This window comes from Spea bombifrons, chromosome 3 (genome assembly GCF_027358695.1).
Source record: "Spea bombifrons isolate aSpeBom1 chromosome 3, aSpeBom1.2.pri, whole genome shotgun sequence".
NCBI lineage: Eukaryota > Metazoa > Chordata > Amphibia > Anura > Pelobatidae > Spea > Spea bombifrons.
Window position 1 is genome coordinate 123,639,055 of NC_071089.1, and position 5,000 is coordinate 123,644,054.

At 49.6% G+C, this 5,000-nt stretch overlaps 7 non-coding genes and 7 pseudogenes across 7 annotated transcripts; all 14 read right to left on the bottom strand.

Moving 5' to 3' along the window:
* Positions 1-189: 189 nt before the first annotated feature.
* LOC128487655 (uncharacterized) lies at positions 190-298 on the bottom strand (annotated as a pseudogene).
* Positions 299-586: 288 nt separating this feature from the next.
* LOC128485149 (5S ribosomal RNA) lies at positions 587-705 on the bottom strand. The gene has a single exon (XR_008351499.1). It is a non-coding gene; the product is annotated as a 5S ribosomal RNA (ribosomal RNA).
* Positions 706-906: 201 nt separating this feature from the next.
* Positions 907-1,015, bottom strand: LOC128487806 (uncharacterized; annotated as a pseudogene).
* Positions 1,016-1,248: 233 nt separating this feature from the next.
* LOC128486845 (5S ribosomal RNA) lies at positions 1,249-1,367 on the bottom strand. The gene has a single exon (XR_008353122.1). It is a non-coding gene; the product is annotated as a 5S ribosomal RNA (ribosomal RNA).
* A 206-nt stretch (positions 1,368-1,573) lies between these two features.
* On the bottom strand, positions 1,574-1,682 carry LOC128487324 (uncharacterized; annotated as a pseudogene).
* A 186-nt stretch (positions 1,683-1,868) lies between these two features.
* LOC128487317 (uncharacterized) lies at positions 1,869-1,977 on the bottom strand (annotated as a pseudogene).
* Positions 1,978-2,270: 293 nt separating this feature from the next.
* On the bottom strand, positions 2,271-2,379 carry LOC128487669 (uncharacterized; annotated as a pseudogene).
* A 257-nt stretch (positions 2,380-2,636) lies between these two features.
* On the bottom strand, positions 2,637-2,755 carry LOC128485106 (5S ribosomal RNA). The gene has a single exon (XR_008351458.1). It is a non-coding gene; the product is annotated as a 5S ribosomal RNA (ribosomal RNA).
* Positions 2,756-2,967: 212 nt separating this feature from the next.
* LOC128485214 (5S ribosomal RNA) lies at positions 2,968-3,086 on the bottom strand. Its single transcript, XR_008351560.1, has one exon. It is a non-coding gene; the product is annotated as a 5S ribosomal RNA (ribosomal RNA).
* Positions 3,087-3,317: 231 nt separating this feature from the next.
* On the bottom strand, positions 3,318-3,436 carry LOC128488396 (5S ribosomal RNA). Its single transcript, XR_008353810.1, has one exon. It is a non-coding gene; the product is annotated as a 5S ribosomal RNA (ribosomal RNA).
* A 225-nt stretch (positions 3,437-3,661) lies between these two features.
* LOC128486955 (uncharacterized) lies at positions 3,662-3,770 on the bottom strand (annotated as a pseudogene).
* Positions 3,771-4,048: 278 nt separating this feature from the next.
* LOC128485552 (5S ribosomal RNA) lies at positions 4,049-4,167 on the bottom strand. The gene has a single exon (XR_008351883.1). It is a non-coding gene; the product is annotated as a 5S ribosomal RNA (ribosomal RNA).
* Positions 4,168-4,379: 212 nt separating this feature from the next.
* On the bottom strand, positions 4,380-4,488 carry LOC128486991 (uncharacterized; annotated as a pseudogene).
* A 221-nt stretch (positions 4,489-4,709) lies between these two features.
* On the bottom strand, positions 4,710-4,828 carry LOC128485089 (5S ribosomal RNA). The gene has a single exon (XR_008351442.1). It is a non-coding gene; the product is annotated as a 5S ribosomal RNA (ribosomal RNA).
* Positions 4,829-5,000: the final 172 nt, after the last annotated feature.

A 5,000-nucleotide genomic window follows, 5' to 3' on the forward strand; every position in this document is an offset into this window, starting at 1 on the left:
GCTGCTGCTGCTGCTGCTGCTGCTGCTGCTGCTGCTGCTGCTGCTGCTGCTTGTCGTCAGACAAAAAGAATTATAAGCCCTGGGACAGGACAGAGAAGGTGAGAAGGTTCAAATAAGGGTTTAAAGCTTTGATGATGAGCAAGAAACACATGGCAAAAAGCTCTCCCCGGACTGTGAGAAAAAATTAAAAGCCTACAACACCTGGTATTCCCAGGCGGTCTCCCATTAAGGTACTAACCAAGCCCAACCCTGCTTAGCTTCCGAGATCAGGCGTTTTCAGGGTGGTATGGCCGCAGGTGTGAAAGTTCTTTATTTTACTTCTCTTATTCTGTTGCTGCTGCTGCTGCTGCTGCTGCTGCTGCTGCTGCTGCTGCTGCTGCTGCTGCTGCTGCTGCTGCTGCTGCTGCTGCTGCTGCTGCTGCTGCTGCTGCTGCTGCTGCTGCTGCTGCTTGTCGTCAGACAGAAAGAATTATAAGCCCTGGGACAGGACAGAGAAGGTGAGAAGGTTCAAATAAGGGTTTAAAGCTTTGATGATGAGCAAGAAACACATGGCAAAAAGCTCTCCCCGGACTGTGAGAAAAGAAAAAGCCTACAACACCTGGTATTCCCAGGCGGTCTCCCATCCAGGTACTAACCAGGCCCAACCCAGCTTAGCTTCCGAGATCAGACGAGATCGGGCGCTTTCAGGGTGGTATGGCCGCAGGTGTGAAAGTTTTTTATTTTACTTCTCTTATTCTTCTGCTGCTGCTGCTGCTGCTGCTGCTGCTGCTTGTCGTCAGACAGAAAGAATTATAAGCCCTGGGACAGGACAGAGAAGGTGAGAAGGTTCAAATAAGGGTTTAAAGCTTTGATGATGAGCAAGAAACACATGGCAAAAAGCTCTCCCCAGACTGTGAGAAAAGAAAAAGCCTACAACACCTGGTATTTCCAGGCGGTCTCCCATCCAAGTACTAACCAGGATCAACCCTGCTTAGCTTCCGAGATCAGGCGCTTTCAGGGTGGTATGGCCGCAGGTGTGAAAGTTTTTTATTTTACTTCTCTTATTCTGTTGCTGCTGCTGCTGCTGCTGCTGCTGCTGCTGCTGCTGCTGCTGCTGCTGCTGCTGCTGCTTGTCGTCAGACAGAAAGAATTATAAGCCCTGGGACAGGACAGAGAAGGTGAGAAGGTTCAAATAAGGGTTTAAAGCTTTGATGATGAGCAAGAAACACATGGCAAAAAGCTCTCCCCGGACTGTGAGAAAAAATTAAAAGCCTACAACACCTGGTATTCCCAGGCGGTCTCCCATCCAGGTACTATACAGGCCCAACCCTGCTTAGCTTCCGAGATCAGATAAGATCAAGCACTTTCAGGGTGGTATGGCCGCAGGTGTGAAAGCTTTTTATTTTACTTCTCTTATTCTGTTGCTGCTGCTGCTGCTACTGCTGCTGCTGCTGCTTGTCGTCAGACAGAAAGAATTATAAGCCCTGGGACAGGACAGAGAAGGTGAGAAGGTTCAAATAAGGGTTTAAAGCTTTGATGATGAGCAAGAAACACATGGCAAAAAGCTCTCCCCGGACTGTGAGAAAAAATTAAAAAACTACAACACCTGGTATTCCCAGGCGGTCTCCCATCCAGGTACTAACCAGGCCCAACCCTGCTTAGCTTCCGAGATCAGGCGCTTTCAGGGTGGTATGGCCGCAGGTGTGAAAGTGTTTTATTTTACTTCTCTTATTCTGTTGCTGCTGCTGCTGCTTGTCATCAGACAGAAATAATTATAAGCCCTGGGACAGGACAGAGAAGGTGAGAAGGTTCAAATAAGGGTTTAAAGCTTTGATGATGAGCAAGAAACACATGGCAAAAAGCTCTCCCCGGACTGTGAGAAAAGAAAAAGCCTACAACACCTGGTATTCCCAGGCGGTCTCCCATCCAGGTACTAACCAGGCCCAACCCTGCTTAGCTTCCGAGATCAGGCGCTTTCAGGGTGGTATGGCCGCAGGTGTGAAAGCTCTTTATTTTACTTCTCTTATTCTGTTGCTGCTGCTGCTGCTGCTGCTGTTGCTGCTGCTGCTGCTGCTGTTGCTGCTGCTGCTGCTGCTGTTGCTGCTGCTGCTGCTGCTGCTGTTGCTGCTGCTGCTGCTGCTGCTGCTGCTGCTTGTCGTCAGACAGAAAGAATTATAAGCCCTGGGACAGGACAGAGAAGGTGAGAAGGTTCAAATAAGGGTTTAAAGCTTTGATGATGAGCAAGAAACACATGGCAAAAAGCTCTCCCCGGACTGTGAGAAAAAATTAAAAGCCTACAACACCTGGTATTCCCAGGCGGTCTCCCATCCAGGTACTAACCAGGCCCAACCCTGCTTAGCTTCCGAGATCAGGCGCTTTCAGGGTTGTATGGCCGCAGGTGTGAAAGTTTTTTATTTTACTTCTCTTATTCTGTTGCTGCTGCTGCTGCTGCTGCTGCTGCTGCTGCTGCTGCTGCTGCTGCTGCTGCTGCTGCTGCTGCTGCTGCTGCTGCTGCTGCTTGTCGTCAGACAAAAAGAATTATAAGCCCTGGGACAGGACAGAGAAGGTGAGAAGGTTCAAATAAGGGTTTAAAGCTTTGCTGATGAGCAAGAAACACATGGCAAAAAGCTCTCCCCGGACTGTGAGAAAAAATTAAAAGCCTACAACACCTGGTATTCCCAGGCGGTCTCCCATCCAGGTACTAACCAGGCCCAACCCTGCTTAGCTTCCGAGATCAGACGAGATCGGGCGCTTTCAGGGTGGTACGGCCGCAGGTGTGAAAGTGTTTTATTTTACTTCTCTTATTCTGCTGCTGCTGCTGCTGCTGCTGCTGCTGCTGCTGCTGCTGCTTGTCGTCAGACAAAAAGAATTATAAGCCCTGGGACAGGACAGAGAAGGTGAGAAGGTTCAAATAAGGGTTTAAAGCTTTGATGATGAGCAAGAAACACATGGCAAAAAGCTCTCCACGGACTGTGAGAAAAAATTAAAAGCCTACAACACCTGGTATTCCCAGGCGGTCTCCCATCCAGGTACTAACCAGACCCAACCCTGCTTAGCTTCCGAGATCAGACGAGATCGGGCGCTTTCAGGGTGGTATGGCCGCAGGTGTGAAAGTTTTTTATTTTACTTCTCTTATTCTGCTGCTGCTGCTGCTGCTGCTGCTGCTGCTGCTGCTGCTGCTGCTGCTGCTGCTGCTGCTGCTTGTCGTCAGACAGAAAGAATTATAAGCCCTGGGACAGGACAGAGAAGGTGAGAAGGTTCAAATAAGGGTTTAAAGCTTTGATGATGAGCAAGAAACACATGGCAAAAAGCTCTCCCCGGACTGTGAGAAAAGAAAAAGCCTACAACACCTGGTATTCCCAGGCGGTCTCCCATCCAGGTACTAACCAGGCCCAACCCTGCTTAGCTTCCGAGATCAGACGAGATCGGGCGCTTTCAGGGTGGTATGGCCGCAGGTGTGAAAGTTTTTTATTTTACTTCTCTTATTCTGTTGCTGTTGCTGCTGCTGCTGCTGCTGCTGCTGCTGCTGCTGCTGCTGCTGCTGCTTGTCGTCAGACAGAAAGAATTATAAGCCCTGGGACAGGACAGAGAAGGTGAGAAGGTTCAAATAAGGGTTTAAAGCTTTGATGATGAGCAAGAAACACATGGCAAAAAGCTCTCCCCGGACTGTGAGAAAAGAAAAAGCCTACAACACCTGGTATTCCCAGGCGGTCTCCCATCCTGGTACTAACCAGGCCCAACCCTGCTTAGCTTCCGAGATCGGGCGCTTTCAGGGTGGTATGGCCGCAGGTGTGAAAGCTCTTTATTTTACTTTTCTTATTCTGTTGCTGCTGCTGCTGCTGCTGCTGCTGCTGCTGCTGCTGCTGCTGCTGCTGCTGCTGCTGCTGCTGCTGCTGCTGCTGCTGCTGCTGCTGCTGCTGCTGCTGCTGCTTGTCGTCAGACAGAAAGAATTATAAGCCCTGGGACAGGACAGAGAAGGTGAGAAGGTTCAAATAAGGGTTTAAAGCTTTGATGATGAGCAAGAAACACATGGCAAAAAGCTCTCCCCGGACTGTGAGAAAAAATTAAAAGCCTACAACACCTGGTATTCCCAGGCGGTCTCCCACCCAGGTACTAACCAGGCCCAACCCTGCTTAGCTTCCGAGATCAGACGAGATCGGGCGCTTTCAGGGTGATATGGCCGCAGGTGTGAAAGTTTTTTATTTTACTTCTCTTATTCTGTTGCTGCTGCTGCTGCTGCTGCTGCTGCTGCTGCTGCTGCTTGTCGTCAGACAAAAAGAATTATAAGCCCTGGGACAGGACAGAGAAGGTGAGAAGGTTCAAATAAGGGTTTAAAGCTTTGATGATGAGCAAGAAACACATGGCAAAAAGCTCTCCCCGGACTGTGAGAAAAAATTAAAAGCCTACAACACCTGGTATTCCCAGGCGGTCTCCCATCCAGGTACTAACCAGGCCCAACCCTGCTTAGCTTCCGAGATCGGGCGCTTTCAGGGTGGTATGGCCGCAGGTGTGAAAGTTTTTTATTTTACTTCTCTTATTCTGTTGCTGCTGCTGCTGCTGCTGCTGCTGCTGCTGCTGCTGCTGCTGCTGCTTGTCGTCAGACAGAAAGAATTATAAGCCCTGGGACAGGACAGAGAAGGTGAGAAGGTTCAAATAAGGGTTTAAAGCTTTGATGATGAGCAAGAAACACATGGCAAAAAGCTCTCCCCGGACTGTGAGAAAAAATTAAAAGCCTACAACACCTGGTATTCCCAGGCGGTCTCCCATCCAGGTACTAACCAGGCCCAACCCTGCTTAGCTTCCGAGATCAGACGAGATCGGGCGCTTTCAGGGTGATATGGCCGCAGGTGTGAAAGTTTTTTATTTTACTTCTCTTATTCTGTTGCTGCTGCTGCTGCTGCTGCTGCTGCTGCTGCTGCTGCTGCTGCTGCTGCTGCTGCTGCTGCTGCTGCTGCTGCTTGTCGTCAGACAAAAAGAATTATAAGCCCTGGGACAGGACAGAGAAGGTGAGAAGGTTCAAA